Source organism: Bos grunniens, chromosome 4, assembly GCF_055505025.1.
Source record: "Bos grunniens cultivar Pamir isolate PY7600 chromosome 4, Bosgru_T2T1.0, whole genome shotgun sequence".
Taxonomy (NCBI): Eukaryota; Metazoa; Chordata; class Mammalia; order Artiodactyla; family Bovidae; genus Bos; species Bos grunniens.
Genome location: NC_141168.1, coordinates 7,000,369 through 7,023,872, shown reverse-complemented (window position 1 = coordinate 7,023,872; position 23,504 = coordinate 7,000,369). Strand labels below are relative to the sequence as shown.

General features: G+C 39.5%; 1 protein-coding gene across 1 annotated transcript in view; it reads left to right on the top strand.

Moving 5' to 3' along the window:
• LOC147373462 (GTPase IMAP family member 4-like) overlaps positions 1-23,504 on the top strand; it is a 79,199-nt gene continuing 55,695 nt past the window's right edge. Inside the window, exon 1 of the mRNA XM_086398191.1 lies at positions 1-98. The gene's annotated coding sequence lies outside the window, so the exon portion shown is untranslated. The remainder of the gene's footprint in view (positions 99-23,504) is intronic.

Genomic DNA, 23,504 nt, shown 5'->3' with positions numbered 1-23,504 from the left:
GACTCCGAGGTCTCAGAGGTGCAGCAGTTAGAGCAAAATCAGGGGCTCAAACAGTTTCTCTGGAGGAAACCAGACAGCCCATCAAGTCCTTAAATGAGGTGAGCCTGGCTGAGAACAGATCCCAGGGAGACAGAGCTGCAGGGACAGTAGGGTAGGGGAGTCTGGGGAGGGTGTGGATTCTGGCCTGAGAAGGGACCAGGTGCTGTGCAAACAAGTCAGGAGATGATGCCAGAGTGGGGGAGATGGTGGTAGGGAGGGGAGTAAGGATGTCTGTTAACACATTGTCCATGCGTCTCATTTTAACAAGACAACGTTTTGCTTAATATTGCAACTTTCCTCCAGGAATCCCCAGAGGCTCAGCGGTAAAGAATCCACCTGCAATGCAGGAGATGCAGGAGTCCCTGGGTTGGGAAGATCCCCTGGATGAGGAAATGGCAACCCACTCCAGTTATTCTTGCCTGGGAAATCCCATGAGCAATGGAGCCTGGGAGGCTGTAGTCCATGGGATCACAAAGAGTCAAACACCACTCAAAATACATGCAGGCATCTTCCATCCAGTTGCTGTTGGGACAGACATTTAGTACCACTTGATAACCCAGAGTTTTCTCTTAGTGTCTTCAAGGCAGGTCTTTAGAACTACAAGGCAATTTAGGCCATTCAGTCTAAATCCCTTGTTAAATTTAATTTTATATTGCAGTACCATTTATTTTTAATGTATTAGTTTCTTGTGTACAGGTAAGCGACTTAGTTATACATATACATATACCCATTCTTTTTCAGATTCTTCGCCATATAGGTTATTACAGAGTATTGAGTGGAGAAGGAAATGGCAATCGTCTCCAGTATTCTTGCCTGGAGAAATCCAGGGTTGGGGAGCCTGGTGGGCTGCCATCTATGGGGTCGCACAGAGTCAGACACGACTGAAGAGATGTAGCAGCAGTAGAGTATTGAGTAGAGTTCAATATGCAACATGCTTTACAGTAAGTCCTTGTTGATTTTATGGAAATAGAATCCCTGAGAGCCTGGTGACTCCATGAGACCTTGGTGAATTCATGAGACAATGGATTACGCAGGTTATTTATGGCAGAGGAAACCTAGAACTCAGTTTGAATTCTTTTCAATACTTAACAGAGAGAAGTTGTGTCCCTAGGAAGATGACAGATAAGTTGAGGAGCAGGTGCTTTGTGGACAGGGTTAGCTATTCTAAAGAAACAATATTTGTGAAACCCTCCCCTTGCCTTCTCTAATTCTACCTGTTAGAATTCTGCTACCTGTTCACCATTTGGCAAAGAGAGTGAACTATTTTCCCCGATCTACCTCTGATCTGATGTAATCTATAAAATGATGAAACAGAGAAGGAACCTAGAAGAGGCTGGAGTATGCAGTGGTTAAGAGTAACCATGGTAGTCAGACAGACTTTGAATTGGATCTCTCTCTGCTCAATACCAATTAGCACCATGACTGTGGGCGAGTGTCTCAGAATTCTTAAGCCACATCAGTTTCTTCATTTAAACAATTCTGATAATAAAATTAGCTTCCCTGCAGGTCTTTTGAGGGAGTGAGACACAATTATCTCTTGAATAACACAGGTTTGAATTGTGTGTACTTTATATATTGTGCATTATTTTTGCATCACATTATCTTCTTGATTTTTATGTAATCAAATTGATATTCTCTTTCCTTACTCTTTTTCAAATCTTGGACATATTTTCCCCCCTCCTCACATTACAAAGATTTACCTATGCTTCTTCTGTTATTTATATGGATTATTTTTTTTACGTTTAAATTTCTGATTTATTTGGAATTTGAATGGCATCAGGAAATGGATGGAGTTTTATCTTTTTCTATATCATTATTTCAATATTGCTTTTTCAGTTCAGTTCATTTCAGTCGTGTCTGACTCTTGGCAACCCCATGAATCACAGTATGCCAGGCCTCCCTGTCCATCACCAACTCCCACAGTTCACTCAAACTCATGTCCATCGAGCCAGTGGTGCCATCCAGCCATCCCATCCTCTGTCGTCCCCTTCGTCTCCTGCCCCCAATCCCTCCCAGCGTCAAGGTCTTTTCCAATGAGTCAACTCTTCGCATCAGGTGGCCAAAGTATTGGAGTTTCGGTTTAGCACCAGTCCTTCCAATGACCACCCAGGACTGATCTCCTTTAGAATGGACTGGTTGGATCTCCTTGAAGTCCAAGGGACTCTCAAGAGTCTTCTCCAACACCACAGTTCAAAGCATCAATTCTTCAGTGCTCAGTTTTCTTCACAGTCCAACTCTCACATCCATATGTGACCACAGGAAAAACCATAGCCTTGACTAGATGGACCTTTGTTGGCAAAGTAATATCTCTGCTTTTCAATATGCTATCTAGGTTGGTCATAACTTTCCTTCCAAGGGGTGTCTTTTAATTTCATGGCTGCAGTCACCATCTGCAGTGATTTTTGAGCCCCCAAAAATAAAGTCTGACACTGTTTCCACTGTTTCCCCATCTATTTCCCATGAAGTGTTGGGACCAGATGCCATGATCTTAGTTTTCTGAATGTTGAGCTCTAAGCCAACTTTTTCACTCTCCTCTTTCACTTTCATCAAGAGGCTGTTGAGTTCCTCTTCACTTTCTGCCATAAGGGTGGTGTCATCTGCATAGCTGAGGTTATTGATATTTCTGCTGGCAATCTTGATTCCAGCTTGTGCTTCTTCCAGTCCAGTGTTTCTCATGATGTACTCTGCAGATAAGTTAAATCAACAGGGTGACAATATACAGACTTGATGTACTCCTTTTCCTATTTGGAACCAGTCTGTTTTTCCATGTCCAGTTCTAACTGTTGCTTCCTGACCTGCATATAGGTTTCTCAAGAGGCAGATCAGGTGGTCTGATATTCCCATCTCTTTCAGAATTTTCCACAATTTTCTTATTAGTCCACCTTTTTTCCCGCTCATGTAAGATGCTGCTTTAGTGAATACAAATATAGCATAATATAACTGAACTGAATATAAATGAGTATAGTGTGATCAATTTAGTCTATTTCTGAATTTTGTTTGTGTTTCACTGTTCTATCTATTCATGCACCAGACTGTTTTAATTATAGAAATGATAATGTTCTACTATCTGGTAAAGCTTCTGGTCTTTCTGGTCTTCCTTCATTGATGACTTTTCTTGACTGTCAAGGCTACATTTTCTATTTTCTTCATTCAAATGAACTTTATAATCAACTCTATTAGTTGCATGAAAAAAAAGTGATGACAAAAATGTTTTAAATTTATATTTATGTAAAGACATGCTAAAGAAGTATCTAATGTAAATTTTGTAAACTGCCTTAAACATGAATCAGTGTTGAATTTGGCCAAATGACTCTTCTGCACCTAGTTAGTTTTCTTCTTAATCTATAACTAGAATGGTTGTAAGAATCAATTTCTTCATGTTGGGCCACCCTAGTGTTTCTGAAATGATCATACTACCATGGTGCATTCCTTTTTAGTGTCTAATAATGGCCTCTTCTTCCACCATCAGGATCATGGAATGGCTAAGAACTGAGGGGTTATCAAAGTAAATATGGGTTTTGGAGGTATGGGACTAAGAAACCTTTCTAGGCAAATAGGGAAGGGAATTGTGTCTTTTCTGAGAGTAATAGAAAAATGTGGGAGAAAAACACATTTCCTTGTTTCTTATTTTCTTACTGTTGGAAACAAGTGGTAAATAAAGCTGATATCTATAACTGTCTGTAACCATCCATCGCTCTCATGACTGCTGAGACTCAGGAACACTGGGATGAGAAGGCCTGGACTAGAAGTGGTCTCTTACCCCAAGGCCCCTGAAGCCAAGGGCACCAAGAACAGTCCCCTTCATGTAGCCTCCCTTTTACGACCACTGTTCTCTTCACCACTGCTGGAGGTTTATAACTATAACCACCAATCCTGAGAAGCAGTGTGGGTAAGCAGACCAGGGTTCCCAATTCCTGCCAGTGGAAGTGTGGGTATATGTTCTCGTTGTTGCTGTTGTCTTTGTTGTTCAGTCACTCAATCGTGTCCAACTCTTTGTGACACCATGGACTGCATCACAGCAGGCTTCCCTGTCCTTCACCATCTCTCAGAGTTTGCTCAAACTCCCATGTCCATTGAGTCGATGATGCCACCCAACTATCCCATCCTCTGTCGTCCCCTCTCCTGCCTTCAATCTTTCCCAGCATCAGGGTCTTTTCCAATGAGTCACCACTTCACATCAGGTGGCCAAAATATTGGAGTGTCTGCTTCAGCATCAGTCCTTTCAATGAATATTCAGGATTGATTTCCTTGAGGATTGCCTGATTGAATCTCCTTGATGTCCAAGGGGCTCTCAAGAGTCATCTCCAGCTCCACAGTTCAAAAGCTTCAATTCTTCAGCACTCAGCCTTCTTTATAGTCCAACTCTCACATCCATACATGACTACTGGAAAAACCATATCTTTGACTATACAGACCTTTGTCCTCAAAGTCTCTGCTTTTTAATACACTGTCTAGGTTTGTCATAGCTTTTCTTCCCAGGAGCAAGTTTTTCTCCCAAGGAGGGGCCTCTGAATGGAAATAAATCTGCTGCCTGCTGTGGTGCCCTCAGCCACTGCAGTCAACCCCATGGAGCACCCTGAGGGCACTCGATGTGAAAGCACCAGATACTGGCCCCAGATAGCTCAGTGTACATCAAAGGAATCAAAGAGCCCCATTCTTGCACCTTTCCTACATAGAAAACTACTAAATTCACTAACTGGAAATATCTGATTATCTGTAATTTACCATAGTCTTTTGATATTTCTGACCACCTGATGTTTGTTGCAAAATCCTATACATAATGACTCTTCCCTTGTCTCTTGGGAGTGGACTCTCAGAGCTATCCGAGAGGTTGCCTGTGGGGAGCGAGCTCCGCCCGTGGCAAAGGTCATGAGGAAGGAGGCTTGGCATACTCAAAGGTGGGATCAAGCCTCAGGAGTCTCCCTGGAAATTCTCGAGCATCTACCCCCAAAACCAGAGTCTGCCTACTTTCTGCTTTGTGCTTTCACCTACACCTCAGACTTTATGGGGGCCTGTCTCCCACTACCTCTCTCTGAAAAAAGAGTTAGCTTACAGCTCCAGTTAATAATTCCTGGGTGTGACAGTGTTTCAACCTACAAACTCCTTTGGAAATCCTCTAGGCTGCCTGAAGAGGTTTTTCCGGCCACATGTGATTGCTCAGAGCCTCCCAACTGTGAGAGGCATGAGATGTTCTAAACTGTCTAAATACAGATTCCTTTGAGCAGTTAAAAGATTGATTAGAAATTGTATTGGTGAAGGGTTTTTCACTTGTTGGGCCAATGTTTGCTGCTAAGTCTCCATATCCCTTACCTGCTGTGTCCCTGGCAGTGTATTGATTAATATAACTGGTGTAAATAGTAGCTTTAATGTTTGTAACCTGGGACCCTTGAGTTAATTCTTTTTCTTGTTATAGCCCACCACACCTTTGCTCTGTAGGAATGCAACTTTATCTAATGCTTTTGGAGGGTGGTGCTTGACTAATCACCTTTAGAGAAAAATAAGTTTTCTGAAGAAAGGGTCTTAAAATGTTAACAGGCCTCCAGGCCAGAAGATGATGCAAATCACCTAAACTTTTGCATATGATAAGTTTGCAGGAAGAAAGCCTGGCTTACTGCATAACTCTACCCCTTCCCCCATTATCTTCTATGCATAACTTAAGGTATAAAAACTACTTTGGAAAATAAAGTGCGGGCCTTGTTCACCAAAACTTGGTCTCCCCATGTCGTTCTTTCTCTCACCTTCTGGCTGAATTATTCAGCCTCTTTTCTCCACTGAATTTCCTCACTGAGCTATCCTTATTCTATTACTCTTTATATCCTTAATTAAAGTTTAATTAAGCAGTTGTTTCCTGATCCTCGCCGACGCCGTCCCCGCTTCGAATTCCCTAGATCCACTGGGGTTGGACCCTGGCAGTTGCCTCCTGGGCCAAATTCTCAAATAAAATTAATTCTCAGCTTTTAGGTTATACACTTTTTTCAGTCAATTTCTTGTTTAAACTGTTGAACAAGACAGATTCTCCTGAGAATTTGGAAGCTAAACTCTCCTGAGAAAGCCACAACTCTGTCGTCACTGAGACTTCCATGGATGGCCCATCCTGGCCAGAGGTGTAGGTAGGGAATGAAGAAGGACACAATCTAGTAACCGTGTACCGTCGGACCCTGTAAAGTGGGAGGGGAATGTGTGGGTCAGTAAGAGGAACAAAACAAAGGCAGAGCAAAGAGAAAGGTGATAGATTAGATTCCTAGAGCTGCTCCAACAGATCACTACAAACTATGGAGCTTGAAAGCAAGACATTTACTGCCTCACAGTTCTAGTTCAAACTCAAGATGGTGGCAGAACCGTGCTCTCTGAAGGCTCTCAGATCCTTTCTGGCCTCTTCCGGCTTCTGGGGTTGCCGGCAATCCTCAGCTTCTAGACGCATCACTGCAACCTCTTTTCTCTTGCATTTCACTGTAAGCAGAAGGAGGAACCAGGCTGCACCTTCCACACTTTGCTTGGAAATCACTTCAGCTAAATGGTCAGGTTCATCACTTACAAGTTCTACTTTCCACCCAACAGAACATGGAGTATCCCCAGTATACAGCAAGCTTCTTCCCTGAAGCACCCTGTGGTCTCTCACAGCTCCCAGGAGAGATGATCAGACACTGTCTGGTTTTCTGGGCAAGATTTAGGTCATTTACTATAACCCCAAACAATAAGTATAATTTTGGAAATTTTGATGTGACTGCAGGCACATGGAGAAAAAGCTTCCAACTTGGCAAACCTAAGCGCCACTTGTGGGCAATATTTCTGTCTCTTTTTTTAAAAAGGGTCTTCACTAGCCCCACCCAATTTGCTTCCTGGCTCTGAGGTCTCAGAGGTGCAGCAGTTTAAGCAAAAGCAGGGGTTGAAACAGCTGCTCTGAAGGAAACTTGACAGCTCATTAAGTCCTTAAAGCAGGTGAGCCTGGCTGAGAAGAGGCTCCAGAGCACAGAGCTGTAGGGGCAGTAGGATACCTGGAGTTGGAGAGGGCGTGGATTCTGGCCTGAGAAGGGACCACGTGCTGTGCAAGCAACTCCACTGAGAGGATGCTGCCAGAGCGGGAGTGGTGGAGGGTAGAGAGGGGAGTAATGGTGTTTGTTAGCATAATATCCACGCATCTCATTTTAACATGACAAACTTGCTGAATACTACACCTTCCATCCAGTTGTTGTTGGGATAGACATTGAGTACACTTGATAACCCAGACATTTCTCTTAAGAAGAAATGTGTTCCCAAGGCAGGTTTTTAGAGCTGGAAGGCAAATAGAGGCCACCTAGTCCTAATCTCTCTTTTTTAAAATTTAGTTTCTATTTTATATTGCAGTATAGTTGATTGTAAATCAACTATTTTTTGGGGGGGTAAATGGTATTTGAAGACTTAAATCTGGCATTAAGGGTGTTCATTGCTACTGGGCTGGTTTTAATGCTTTTTCAATGAAGTTCAAAACTATACAAACACACACAACCAAGAATAGGATTCCTGAAAATAATTTTTTGCAGGTTTTTCTGGAGGGAGAATACTGGGGATGGACAAAGAAATGACTGCATTGTCAAGTCTCTTGGAACAGTCTTTTGTGTGGTTCATTCATAACACAAAATACAATTAGGCTCATTTGTTTCCTTTGATTTTTACTGGTATTCTGAAATACAACTTTTGCTGTATAGTTGTGTAAACTATTTATATGGCTTTAAGATCGGCTCAGCTGGTAAAGAATCTGCCTGCAATGTGGGAGACCTGGTTTTGATTCCTGGGTTGGGAAGATCCCCTAGAGAAGGGAAAGGCTACCCACTCCAGTATTCTGGCCTGGAGAATTCCATGGACAAAGTCCATGGGGTCGCAAAGAGTCAGACATGACTGAGAGCCTTTCACTTTTTATTTTCAAGATCAAATCTGTGAAATGTAAGTATATCCCAACAAGTCTAGTTCCCAGCATCTATCCCTGTCCCTGCCTTCCTCTTTTTCCCATCCCCATATAAGTAACTTATTGTTTGTTTAGTTTTCAGATTATTCTTCCATTGCTTTTACAGATGAATGAAAAACACGTATACTACATTTTCTATATGTAGGTCTTACTCCTCCTCGTTAGAGAAATGCTAGTAAATTGTACATTATTTTCTTCACTTTGCTTTTTTTTCTTAATGATATATTCTGGAGATGTGTCCATACTGGGATATAGAGATATACTTCATTCCTTTTTACAATTGACTAGTACTGCACTGTGTGACTATACTTTAGTTAATTCCATCAGGTCCCTAATAATGGGCAGTTGATACGTTTTTGGTCTTTTGAGTTTTCAAACAGTGGTGCAATGTCAGGGAATGTTTAACAGGAGGATTCTTACATGCTGTTTCTCATAAATCCTCTGTTCCTTATTAGTTTCTGCTGCCAGAAAGGAGTAGAGCTGCACGCAGTTCTCAGGGCTGAGGTCATAGGATGAGACAGGTTTGAGTCTCCTTCAGTAAACATTCTCCTTACAACAAAACTGCTTAGTCTCAATCCTCTTTCTTGAGATATGGTTTGTCTTCTGACCTTGTGACCATTATTAATCCCTTGTTCCCTTGGTAATGGTTGCTGTACATTTGGTTTTCTCATCTTTATCATTGTTGAAAGAAATTTCTTGTATAACAGCCTATATATACTCAGAGAAAGATCATTAAAGCACATTTGCTCCATCAGAGCTTGGGTCCCCGTGGTCTTTCTCTCTCTCTCTCTCTCTCTCTCTCTCTCTCTTTCTCCACCCCCTCCTCCAGCTCTCCCTTTCACTTTCTTATCATTGACTCCAGACCACCAGGTTCCGGTCGGCCCCAACAAGTGGCAACCAGAACAGGGACTCTGGTATACGTGGCATTTCAGACGGAGTGACTCAGGGCCTATTGAGGTCAGGACATATTGAGGTCAATAAGTACTAAGACACGGGTCAAACGGCTGGAAAGCCCCATCATTTCTGTACTTTATCTCACCATTTATTTAAGCTCAGGGACTTTTGGTTTCATGCCAATGAATAGAGGCTTGCTTTCAAACAGTGGTTAAATGTAATCCTTGATTCCCTGATAAAGGCAGTTTTGATTTAGAAATCTGGCATCGGGTCAAAGACAATGTTGAATGAGCCGCCGGGCAAGGAGAAAATATTCCAATTGATTTCTGGCCCCTATGGTCTCTCATCTGGAGAAGGCGATGGCACCCCACTCCAGTACTCGTGCCTGGAAAATCACATGGACGGAGGAGCCTGGCAGGCTGCAGTCCATGGGATCGTGAAGAGTCGGACACGACTGAGCGACTTCACTTTCACTTTTCACTTTCTTGCATTGGAGAAGGAAATGGCAACCCACTCTAGTGTTCTTGCCTGGAGAATCCCAGGGACGGGGGGAGCCTGGTGGGCTGCCATCTATGGGGTCGCACAGAGTCGGACATGACTGAAGCGACTTAGCAGCAGTAGCAGCAGCATGGTCTCTCATTAAAGCTGTAGTTCTGCCACTTCAAAGTAAATTCTAGCCCTCCCAATATTCAACAACTACAGAACACTTATTACATGAATATAAATTAAATAATAAAACTTTACAAAAGGCCCAATTAAAACAACATAAAATATTTCAAAAATTTCCTACTAATCCTACCCCGGCTACTCCAAATGCTCCTCCTCTCCCAATAGACGCAACTCCAAAAGTCTCTCCTTTGCTAGAACCTAATGATTCTAACAATGACTCTCCTGAGATACTTTTTGACATCAAAACTGGCAATACTTTTTTAGATAATAATGATAAGTCCTTAGCACAGACTCATATTTGCAAAAAATCGGCACTTACTCGCTCTCCTCCACAATAGAGGCTCTCTGAATTACTGGCTTTGCAATCACAAGTCTCTGAAGCCAGTGGTTTCTTTGCCTTTCCAGTTTTAAGAAATCCTAATGCTCAAGAGCACATAATACCTCAATATGAAGGTATTAATTTTTTTTTCATGCAACAAATGAAAAAGGCTGTAACTATGTATGGCCCACATTCGCCTTTTATTAAAGAGCTTCTAAATGCTGTGGCATTTTCTATTGGAAACTTTATTCCCTATGATTGGTGAATTCTAATAAAAGCTCTCCTTAAACCAGGAGAATATCTTCAGTGGACAATGTGGTTTCATGATATAGCCAGAGATCATGCTAACAAGAATGCTCGAGCTGGCACTCCCCAAAACCAAATTACCTTTGAAATGTTAACTGGTGCCAAACAATTTGATACCATAGAAGCTCAAATACAATGCCCTCCCTTGTTACATGAAGAATTAAAAACAGTGGCCCTTGAAGCTTGGGATCAAATTACTCAAGAAGAGTCCACAGGTAGCTACACTAAAATATTACAAGGACCTAATGAAAATTATGCTGATTTTTCCATACTGTAATCAGAGAAGAAACCAAAAAACAGCTAGAGAAATTACTTGCTTATACAAATCAGAAATGTCAAAAAGGTATCTTTCCAATTCATGAGACTGGGACTATTATTGATTATTTGAAGGCTTGTCACAATCTAGGATCAGAAACTCAAAAGATGCAAAGCTAGCTGAAACAATGGCTGCTACCTTTAAAAAGGGAAATAAAGGATATTTTACATATGGGGATAAAAACCATTTAAAAAGAGACTGCCCTAAAAAGGCTAATAAAAAAACATCCAAGAATCTGCCTTCGATGCCGTAGAGAAATGCATTGGGCCAAAGATTGTAAATCTAAATTTAATATTGAAGGGAAACCTATTCCAAGAAACTCCAAGCAGGGGACCACCCCCTCCCCCCCGCCCCGCCCCAGGTCCCCTTCAACAAAAACCAGGGGCAAATTCCATCTTTTCCCTCAAACCCTCACCATCCAGCAGTGCTGCCATTGATATACCAGCCCTAAATACTTTTCTCCTTTACCCTCAAGCAGTCACTTCTAGAATACCTACCAGACTTTTTGGGCCCTGCCCCCACAAACCATTGGTCTTTTACTCGGCCAATCTAATTTGACTTCTTTTTTTTTTTTTTAACTTTACAACATTGTGTTAGTTTTGCCAAATATCGAAATGAATCCGCCACAGGTATATCTGTGTTCCCCATCCTGAATCCTCCTCCCTCCTCCCTCCCCATACCCTCACTCTGGGTCGTCCCAGTGCACCAGCCCCAAGCATCCAGTATCGTGCATCGAACCTGGACTGGCGACTCATTTCATACATGATATTATACATATTTCAATGCCATTCTCCCAAATCTCCCCACCCTCTCCCTCTCCCACAGAGTCCATAAAACTGATCTATACATCAGTGTCTCTTTCGCTGTCTCGTACACAGGATTATTGTTACCATCTTTCTAAATTCCATATATATGCGTTAGTATACTGTATTGGTGTTTTTCTTTCTGGCTTACTTCACTCTGTATAATAGGCTCCAGTTTCATCCATCTCATTAGAACTGATTCAAATGTATTCTTTTTAATGGCTGAGTAATACTCCATTGTGTATATGTACCACTGCTTTCTTATCCATTTATCTGCTGATGGGCATCTAAGTTGCTTCCATGTCCTGGCTATTATAAACAGTGCTGCAATGAACATTGGGGTATACGTGTCTCTTTCCCTTCTGGTTTCCTCAGTGTGTATGCCCAGCAGTGGGATTGCGGGATCATAAGGCAGTTCTATTTCCAGTTTTTTAAGGAATCTCCACACTGTTCTCCATAGTGGCTGTACTAGTTTGCATTCCCACCAACAGTGTGAGAGGGTTCCCTTTTCTCCACACCCTCTCCAGCATTTATTGCTTGTAGACTTTTGCATTGCAGCCATTCTGATTGGTGTGAAATGGTACCTCATAGTGGTTTTGATTTGCATTTCTCTGATAATGAGTGATGTTGAGCATCTTTTCATGTGTTTGTTAGCCATCTGTATGTCTTCTTTGGAGAAATGTCTATTTAGTTCTTTGGCCCATTTTTTGATTGGGTCATTTATTTTTCTGGAGTTGAGCTGTAGGAGTTGCTTGTATATTTTTGAGATTAGTTGTTTGTCAGTTGCTTCATTTGCTATTATTTTCTCCCATTCTGAAGGCTGCCTTTTCACCTTGCTAATAGTTTCCTTTGTTGTGCAGAAGCTTTTAAGTTTCATTAGGTCCCATTTGTTTATTTTTGCTTTTATTTCCAATATTCTTGGAGGTGGGTCATAGAGGATCCTGCTGTGATGTATGTCGGAGAGTGTTTTGCCTATGTTCTCCTCTAGGGGTTTTATAGTTTCTGGTCTTACGTTGAGATCTTTAATCCATTTTGAGTTTATTTTTGTGTATGGTGTTAGAAAGTGTTCTAGTTTCATTCTTTTACAAGTGGTTGACCAGATTTCCCAGCACCACTTGTTAAAGAGACTGTCTTTAATCCATTGTATATTCTTGCCTCCTTTGTCAAAGATAAGGTGTCCATAGGTGCGTGGATTTATCTCTGGGCTTTCTATTCTGTTCCATTGATCAATATTTCTGTCTTTGTGCCAGTACCATACTGTCTTGATAACTGTGGCTCTGTAGTAGAGCCTGAAGTCAGGTAGGTTGATTCCTCCAGTTCCATTCTTCTTTCTCAAGATAGCTTTGGCTATTCGAGGTTTTTTGCATTTCCATACAAATTGTGAAATTATTTGTTCTAGCTCTGTGAAGAATACCCTTGGTAGCTTGATAGGGATTGCATTGAATCTATAAATTGCTTTGGGCAGTATACTCATTTTCACTATATTGATTCTTCCAATCCATGAACATGGTATATTTCTCCATCTATTGGTGTCCTCTTTGATTTCTTTCACCAGTGTTTTATAGTTTTCTATATATAGGTCTTTAGTTTCTTTAGGTAGATATATTCCTAAGTATTTTATTCTTTCCGTTGCAATGGTGAATGGAATTGTTTCCTTAATTTCTCTTTCTGTTTTCTCATTATTAGTGTATAGGAATGCAAGGGATTTCTGTGTGTTGATTTTATATCCTGCAACTTTACTATAGTCATTGATTAGTTCTAGTAATTTTCTGGTGGAGTCTTTAGGGTTTTCTATGTAGAGGATCATGTCATCTGCAAATAGTGAGAGTTTTACTTCTTCTTTTCCAATTTGGATTCCTTTTATTTCTTTTTCTGCTCTGATTACTGTGGCCAAAACTTCCAAAACTATGTTGAATAGTAATGGTGAAAGTGGGCACCCTTGTCTTGTTCCTGACTTTAGAGGAAATGCTTTCAATTTTTCACCATTGAGGATAATGTTTGCTGTGGGTTTGTCATATATAGCTTTTATTATGTTGAGGTATGTTCCTTCTATTCCTGCTTTCTGGAGAGTTTTTATCATAAATGGATGTTGAATTTTGTCAAAGGCTTTCTCTGCATCTATTGAGATAATCATATGGTTTTTATTTTTCAATTTGTTAATGTGGTGTATTACATTGAGTGATTTGCAGATATTGAAGAATCCTTGCATTCCTGGGATAAAGGCTACTTGGTCATGGTGTATGATCTTTTTAATGTGTTGTTGGATTCTGATTGCTAGAAATTTGTTAAGGATTTTTGCATCTATGTTCATCAGTGATATTGGCCTGTAGTTTTCTTTTTTTGTGGGATCTTTGTCAGGTTTTGGTATTAGGGTGATGGTGGCCTCATAGAATGAGTTTGGAAGTTTACCTTCCTCTGCAATTTTCTGGAAGAGTTTGAGCAGGATAGGTATTAGCTCTTCTCTAAATTTTTGGTAGAATTCAGCTGTGAAGCTGTCTGGACCTGGGCTTTTTTTTTGCTGGAAGATTTTTGATTACAGTTTCAATTTCCGTGCTTGTGATGGGTCTGTTAAGATTTACTATTTCTTCCTGGTCGAGTTTTGGAAAGTTCTACTTTTCTAAGAATTTGTCCATTTCTTCCACGTTGTCCATTTTATTGGCATATAATTGTCTCTTATGATCCTTTGTATTTTTGTGTTGTCTGTTGTGATCTCTCCATTTTCATTTCTAATTTTATTGATTTGATTTTTCTCCCTTTGTTTCTTGATGAGTCTAGCTACTGGTTTGTCAATTTTATTTATCCTTTCAAAGAACCAGCTTTTGGCTTTGTTGATTTTTGCTATGGTCTCTTTTGTTTCTTTTGCATTTATTTCTGCCCTAATTTTTAAGATTTCTTTCCTTCTACTAACCCTGGGGTTCTTCATTTCTTCCTTTTCTAGTTGCTTTAGGTGTAGAGTTAGGTTATTTATTTGACTTTTTTCTTGTTTCTTGAGGTATGCCTGTATTGCTATGAACTTTCCCCTTAGGACTGCTTTTAAAGTGTCCCACAGGTTTTGGGTTGTTGTGTTTTCATTTTCATTCGTTTCTATGCAAATTTTGATTTCTTTTTTTATTTCTTCTGTGATTTGTTGGTTATTCAGCAGCGTGTTGTTCAGCCTCCATATGTGGGAATTTTTAATAGTTTTTCTCCTGTAATTGAGATCTAATCTTACTGCCTTGTGGTCAGAAAAGATGCTTGGAATGATTTCTATTTTTTTGAATTTACCAAGGCTAGATTTATGGCCCAGGATGTGATCTATCCTGGAGAAGGTTCCATGTGTGCTTGAGGAAAAGGTGAAATTCATTGTTTTAGGATGAAATGTCCTATAGATATCAATTAGGTCTAACTGGTCTATTGTATCATTTAAAGTTTGTGTTTCCTTGTTAATTTTCTGTTTAGTTGATCTATCCATAGGTGTGAGTGGGCTATTAAAGTCTCCCACTATTATTGTGTTATTGTTAATGTCTCCTTTCATACTTGTTAGCATTTGTCTTACATATTGCAGTGGTCCCGTGTTGGGTGCATATATATTTATAATTGTTATATCTTCTTCTTGGGTTGATCCTTTGATCATTATGTAGTGACCATCTTTGTCTCTTTTCACAGCCTTTGTTTTAAAGTCTATTTTATCTGATATAAGTATTGCTACTCCTGCTTTCTTTTGGTCCCTATTTGCACGGAAAATCTTTTTCCAGCCCTTCACTTTCAGTCTGTATGTGTCCCCTGTTTTGAGGTGGGTCTCTTGTAGACAATATATGTAGGGGTCTTGTTTTTGTATCCATTCAGCCAGTCTTTGTCTTTTGGTTGGGGCATTCAACCCATTTACGTTTAAGGTAATTACTGATAAGTATGATCCCGTTGCCATTTACTTTATGGTTTTGGGTTCGATTTTATACACCGTTTTTGTGTTTCCTGTCTAGAGAATATCCTTTAATGTTTGTTGGAGAGCTGGTTTGGTGGTGCTGAATTCTCTCAGCTTTTGCTTGTCTGTAAAGCTTTTGATTTCTCCTTCATATTTGAATGAGATCCTTGCTGGATACAGTAATCTGGGCTGTAGGTTATTTTCTTTCATCACTTTAAGTATGTCTTGCCATTCCCTCCCGGCTTGAAGAGTTTCTATTGAAAGATCAGCTGTTATCCTTATGGGAATTCCCTTGTGTGTTATTTGTTGTTTTTCCCTTGCTGCTTTTAATATTTGTTCTTTGTGTTTGATCTTTGTTAATTTGATTAATATGTGTCTTGGGGTGTTTCACCTTGGGTTTATCCTGTTTGGGACTCTCTGGATTTCTTGAACTTGGGTGATTATTTCCTTCCCCATTTTAGGGAAGTTTTCCACTATTATCTCCTCAAGTATATCCTCATGGTCTTTCTTTTTGTCTTCTTCTTCTGGGACCCTTATGATTCGAATGTTGTAGCGTTTTAATATTGTCCTGGAGGTCTCTGAGATTGTCCTCATTTCTTTTTATTCATTTTTCTTTTATCCTCTCTGATTCACTTATTTCTACCATTCTATCTTCTAATTCACTAATCCTATCTTCTGCCTCTGTTATTCTGCTATTTGTTGCCTCCAGAGTGTTTTTAATTTCATTTATTGCATTATTCATTATATATTGACTCTTTTTTATTTCTTCTAGGTCCTTGTTAAACCTTTCTTGCATCTTCTCAATCCCTGTCTCCAGGCTATTTATCTGTGATTCTATTTTGATTTCAAGATTTTGGATCAATTTCACTATAATTATTTGGAATTCTTTATCAGGTAGATTCCCTATCTCTTCCTCTTTTGTTTGGTTTGGTGGGCATTTATCCTGTTCCTTTATCTGCTGGGTATTCCTCTGTGTCTTCATCTTGTTTAAATTGCTGAGTTTGGGGTGTCCTTTCTGTATTCTGGCAGTTTGTGGAGTTCTCTTTATTGTGGTGTTTCCTCGCTCTGTGTGGGTCTGTACAGGTGGCTTGTCAAGGTTTCTTGGTTAGGGAAGCTTGTGTCGGTGTTCTGGTGGGTGGAGCTGTATTTCTTCTATCTGGAGTGCAATGAAATGTCCAGTAATGAGTTATGGGATGTCTATGGTTTTGGGGTGACTTTGGGCAGCCTGTATCTTGGAGCTCAGGGCTGTGTTCCTTGTTGGTGGAGAATTTGCTTGGTATGTCTTGCCCTGAAACTTGTTGGCCCTTGTGTGGTGCTTGGTTTCAGTGCAGGTATGGAGGCATTTGATGAGCTCCTGTCAATTAATGTTCCTTGGAGTCAGGAGCTCCCTGGAGTCAGGATTTGGACTTAAGCCTCCTGCTTCCAGTTATCGGTCTTATTTTTACAGTAGTTTCAAAGCTTCTCCTTCTATACAGCACCATTGATAAAACATCTACGTTAAAGATGAAAAGTTTCTCTACCATGAGGGTCACCCAGAGAGGTTCACAGCATTACATGGAGAAGAAAAGAGGGAGGAGGGATTTAGAGGTGACCCAAATGAGATGAGGTGGAATCAATACAGGAGAGAGTGGGCTAGCCAGTAATCGCTTCCTTATGTGCACTCCACAACTGGACCGCTCAGAGCTGTTCATGGAGTTATACAGAGAAGAGAAGAAGGAGGAAGGTGACAGAGGTGGCCAGGAGGATAAAAGGGGGGAATGAAAAGGAGGGAGACAGATCCAGCCAGTAATCAGTTCCCTAAGTGTTCTCCACCGTCTGGAACACACAGAAATTTACAGAGTTGGGTAGAGTAGAGAGGGGTTAGGGAGGAGACACAGGCGACCTGGTGGAGAAAAAGGAGAGTCCAAAGGGAGAGAGAGCAGTCAAGCCAGTAATCTCACTCCCTAGTGAAAAATGGGTACTGAAGATTGGGTTCTTAAAGGTACAAAATGGGTAACAAATACATAAAAGCAAAAATTAAAAATCTAGACTAGAGTTTGGAATTTCAAAAATACAATGTTAAAGAAAAGAAGGAGAAAAAAAAAAAACCAAGGTCAAAAAAAAATTATAAAATATATATATATGAAGTTTGCTTTAAAAAAAAAATAGGGTCTTCTTTTTTTTTTTTTTTTTTTGCAAAGTAATCGGTTATAAAAGTGGAAATTAAAGGAATAATAGAGGACTTAAAAATTTTTTTTAATTTAAAAAAATTTAAAAAAAGAAAGAAAGAATGATCGTAAAAATAGTAAAAATATATCTAGGACTTTCTCTGGTTTTGTTGTGAGTATTGTGGGTTCAGTTCATTTTTGGCTAGTTCCTTGGTCCGACTTATATTTCTCAAGATCTATAGGCCCCTTCCTATGTAGTTGGTTCTAACCACAGGGTTTTAATCTATTGCCTGTAGTTTCCAAGGCGGATCCCTCTGTTATAGCTTCTTCTGTTTGCTGGTCTCTTCAGTGTCTGGTTTCCGCCCTGACACAAAGGGGACGGTGGAGGACACTTTTTTTTTTTTTTTTTTTTTAGGCTCACTTGTTCATTCGCGCTGTGGGGAGGGAGGGAGGGATACTGCAAACAAATAACACTGGTGTGTGCTCGCAGTGCCTCAGCCACACTGGGTCTGCCCCCCGTTCACGGCGCGTGTAGCCTCCCTGCCCACGCTGCTCAGGCTCTAGGTTGCTCTGCTGGGAACCATCCGTGGCCGGCCCTGGGCTGCCTGTGCTTCCCAGGTCCAAGCCGCTCAGGTTCAGGCACTCGGGTAGTCCTCAAACCCGCAGACTCTCGGTTGGGCCTGCGTTTTGTGCCCTTCCCAGATCCGAGCAGCTCAGGTGATGAGGTGTTTGGCGCGCGTTGCTGCGACTTATCGCCTCCCCACCGCTCGGTTATCTAGGTGTGCAACCAGCGCACCTTCTCAGGCAGATGTTGACCATCCAGACCCCCAAGGGGTTTTAGTTAGCAAAGAAGCCTGCTTACAGTTTTATAGACAATGTCTCTCTGGGGCTGCGATTGTCCCCTTCCGGCTCTGGCTGCCTATCACCGGAGGGGGATGGTCTGCCACCGGCTATCTCTGTTCAGTCCTTTGTTCCGTGTGCGGGCCTGGCGGTGTCTTAGGTTAGGTCTGGCTTTTTGCGTGGTAGATACCCCACAGTCTGGTTTGCTAGCCCAAATTATTTCGCTCAGATAGTGCTCGGGGTATTCAGGCCAGATCCTTGCGATGCAGCCCGCGCCACGCCTCCCTGCCCAGCCCCCGCTTGCTAATGGCGGATGCAGGCGTCTGTGCTGCTTCTCCGCTGGGGGAGTTACCGTAGGGCTCGCAATGTGCAGGTTTTAATTGTTTATTTATTTTTCCTCCCAGTTATGTTGCTCTCTGTGCTTCCAAGGCTCGGCACAGATTCGGCAGTGAGAAGGTTTCCTGGTGTTTGGAAACTTCTCTCTTTTTAAGACTCCCTTCCCAGGACGGAACTCCATCCCTCCCTCTTTTGTCTCTGTTTTTGTCTTTTATATTTTTTCCTACCTCCTTTCGAAGACGGGTTGCTTTTCTGGGTGCCTGATGTCCTCTGCCGGCATTCAGAAGTTGTTTTGTGGAATTTACTTGGTGTTTAAATGTTCTTTTGATGAATTTGTGGGGGAGAAAGTGTTCTCCCCATCCTACTCCTCTGCCATCTTAGCTCCTCCCTCTAATTTGACTTCTAAAGAAATTGCTGTTCACCCTAAGTAATTAATTCAGATTATAAAGGAAAAATTCAAATCATGATGTCATCTCAGATTCTATGGCAATTTAGAAAAGGGGACAAAATTGCTCAATTACTTCTTTTGCCTTACATTTCTATTAACTGCTCTAATGATGTACAGACAGGCAGATTCAACAGTAAAGATCAAAAACAATCCTTATAGACATCATTGGTATCTGAATATGCCTGACTAAATATAAATATCAAAATTAATGGTAAAAGATTTTCTGGTCTCCTCGACACTGGATCTGATATTACTATTATTTCCAAAACACTCATGGCCCAAATCCTGGCCTATACAAAAAAAATCTCTTGCCAAATTGCAGGAATTTCTCAAACCAAAGTACAAGAAATTTATCAAAATGTTCAAATCTACCCATATGAAGAACCAAAAGGCCAGCCTACAACATTAAGACCTTATGTGATAGATTCACCCCTTAATCTAATAAGAAGGGACTTACTTATGCAATGGCAAACTCATATATACATTCCACATTTTTTCTAGGGGCCACTGCTCATTTAACAAACAAAGCAATTATTAAAATAATAGCTTATAGACACACAATTAGAATTGAAACATATTGAAGAATCTTGCTCTCCTTGGAATGCTCCTATTTTTGTTATAAAAAGGAAATCTAACAAATAGCGTCTCTTAACAGACCTTTAAAAAGTTAATGCATCTGTGAAACCTATGGGTGCATTACCACCAGGGATCCCATCACCTACTACTATTCCTTAAAATTGGCACATTATTATTACTGATTTACAAGATTGCTTTTTAAATATACCTTTACACTCTTTAGACCAAGAGAGATTCACTTTCTTTCTCCCTTTTCCTAATCACATCAGGCCTCATAAAAGATTTCAATAGACTATGTTACCTCAAGGTATGCTTAACAGTCCTACTATTTGTCCAAATTTTGTAGCCAAGGCTTTACATCCAATGTGATAGCAATTCCCACATTCATATAGCATTAATAATATACTGTAACTTCAAAAAGGAGAAATGATATTTTTGACACTGAATGTCCATGATATTCTTTAGACTCCAGAGAAAACTGATTAAAATAAAATCTTTTTTGAAATTGCAAAACTGGTTCTTCTTACACGTGCAGTCAAGAAAAGGTTAACTTGTTAATATGTTTTTTGGAGTTCCAATTCTGCCTGGGAAACAAAAAGAGGCTTAAGAAAAAACTTAAAGTTAACTCTTATCATGTCCTTGGGATACACAGCCCACTCTATCCAGGACTCGAACCATAAACAAATTGGTGGAACTCAAAAAAAAAAAAAAATATATATATATATATATCAAAAAGATATTTTAAATTTCAAGCAGAAAACTATGTCTATCTATCTAAATTTATCTATGTCTCAATGTCTATCTTTGTTTTTGAATAATATGAAATTAACTTATAAATGAGCTTTGTTTAAATTCAGGTTCACATGAACTGAAAAATATTCAATATTAAATATAATGTTTATTTAAATATAAATATAATTTAAATTGTTTACTAACGTAATTAAGACATGTCTTAAGTCATCAACATTATGTAATACTTTTATTATGCCTAGGTTTAAGGTAAACTAAATTTGTCAACAAAAAGGTAACTCTTTATATATACATATATATAAATATATAAATGAGATGAAAACTTTTAAACTCTATTTAAAATAATTATATTTATTTTATATATATATAAATAAAATTATATATTATTTTCCACAGTTTGTTGTGATCCACACAGTCAAAGGCTTTGGCATAGTCAATAAAGCAGAAGTAGATGCTAAAAAATAATAATAATAAAAATAAAATAAAATAATTATATTTAATAGAGTAATCTATTATTATAATCTAAAATAATCTATTATTATAATCTAAAATAATCTCTTAATATTGGGGTAACTTAAATTTCCAGAGTTGTACTAAACTAAATAATAAAAGTTTATTAAATAGCTAGGTCATTTCCAAATAAAGTAAGATTTTAAAACATTAACTACTGAACACTAACTTCCTCTTACAAAAAGTTTTTCTTACAGAAAAACTAAAGAGATTTTAGACTATTAATAAATATATATATAAATAAATATATAATAATACATAATATAATAAATATATTCACCAATCTATAAAATGCTAACATACAAGACATTTCATAGTTGCTAAAGAAAAGTAAGACATACACTTTTAATAAAAAGATATAAGAAATGGCAAATAAAATGATTAATACAAAAATATAAAAAAGGTCTATGACAAATGAAAAAGAATTTTATGACAAATGGATATAACTCATTCCCCTGAACTTTCTTCCTCTTCCTTCTTACATGTCTCAATTGATACAAATTCTTCTTTTACGTGGGCCACACCTCTCCAAGGTGAAACTACACAACATGTTATAACCCCCCTGTTAGCTTACTTTGCAATAATGAGAACACCTGATTCTATAAAAACAGACAATGGCCCTGCCCTATATGTCTAAGCAGTTCAAACAATTTTTACATTCATTCTCTATTAAACAGATTATAAACATTCCTTATAATCCACAAACACAAGACATAATTAAACAAACACATTACATACTGAAACTACAAATAAAAAATTAAATAAGGGGGAATACACAGGAACACTTTTATCTTCCTTATCCACAGCACACTTTACTAGATTCTAATGCAATATATTCTTTAAGCCTATAACTATTGTTAATATAGCTTTATTTCTGTTTCCAGTCTGTAAGATTCTTAAAACAAAATAACATCCGCTTCGGTGCCTGTTTCACAATACAAAACAAAAACAATATAAAAAAGACACCATTTGCTGAATAAGTTATTTGTTCCTAAGAGTACCAAAAGTGCAAAATATTCACCTTCTTTTCAGGTCTGTCTTGAAAGTATAATCATCTTCTTTGACACACTGAACAGAGAGATTCAACAGCTGCTAGGCTGAGTTTCTTTTCCCAGGACAAGGTCAGGTACTTGGATGTGAGCAGCGTTTCATTCGTCAAGTTGTTCTGCATCAGCTTTTCAGTAATTTCACTTAGGATAAAATGTTTGAGTGTTTGCTCCTAATCCTTTGCCCCAAATAACACAAACCACTTAAAACACAGTCAGATCCCATTTCTTTTTGTATCAGGAAAAACGTATGTACTGAATGAAGAAAAAATCAACCCATTATTTCAAAACCACATCCAAATTTTCATGGTTAGTCAGTGATGGCAGCAAGACTGTGGTGCCTCATGGGAGTTAGGGCAGGCTTGCTTACTGACACGTTGCTTGGTTGGAGCTGATGACCTCTACATTAGACAGACTGTGCCACCGACACCTGGGCCTAATGAAAAAATATTTTTTAAATGGGTGTATATGTCTACAAAGGCTTGTTTTAGGCCGGTGACTGTCCCATCTATTAAACACGAGACATAAACTGTATCAACCAGACAAACCTACCTCTAACACCATCAGTGTTGTCAGTTCCAAGATACCCAAAGACCAAGAAGTTAACTTAGAGCCAAAATTGGGTCTATTTGATTTACATATGTGAAAAAGAGAAACAATAGCATTGGCTGAGCAAGATGGTGGCTCATACATTTGACATGGAAGTAAACAAATTCATGGAAACAACATTCGGGAGGAAAGGCTTAGGTAGTCAAGAGTCAAGGTCAATTTAAAATGAAAGCTTCTCAGTGTCCTCTTGGAGGACATTATCTACCAGTCCCCAAACAGATCTCTAGATGATTTTTTTTTGGACTGAAATATTTCCTAGGAATGTTTTCATCATTATCACTTTCCTTTCTTTCTATAACTATTGTTAATATAGCTTTATTTGTTTTAAATTTACTGCAAGGAGATATTTTGACAAAAGAAGAAAAACATTTCGAGACATTGAAGGACACCTCCCTTCCTTTGCCCATGTGGTATCAGGACGGGTTAACTAATCAATGGGAATCCAGGAAACTAATCTTTCAGGGAAAGGGGTATGCTTCTATTTCTCCAGATGGATCCAGCGAACTCACATGGCTTCCTCTTTGGAAGATTTGACCTAAGGGGGCCCCCAACATTCAAACTAGAGATGAAACAACAAAAACCCCAAGAGGAAGAAATTCCAATACAAGCCATGACAACTTTAAAAATTTCCAAAAAATACTGCACTCAATGTCATCGACCTTAGGATCTCCTTACTTGGGGGACAGATAAAAACCCTTACTAATCAAGCTGAAAATCTGATTTCTCAACAGGGAATGCCTCGGAATCCTGAAACTATTTTTGTCGCTATGCTTGCTTTGCTTGCTTTTGCTTCCCCTGCTCAGGCTGACTTGATTGATCACACTTATTGGGCTTATATACCTAACGCCCCCCCCCCAACCTTTTTATTGTAGGTTGTAGGATGGACAGATATAGGACCAATCATATCCACTAATGCCACTAGTCAACATATATGCTCCTTCCTTGGAGCTTGGAAGGGCCCTTTCATCCTGAGGAAGAAGGAAGACTAATTAACATTTCTCTAGGCTATGAAATCCTTTCTTTATGCATGGGCCCAACAAAATTACGTATTTA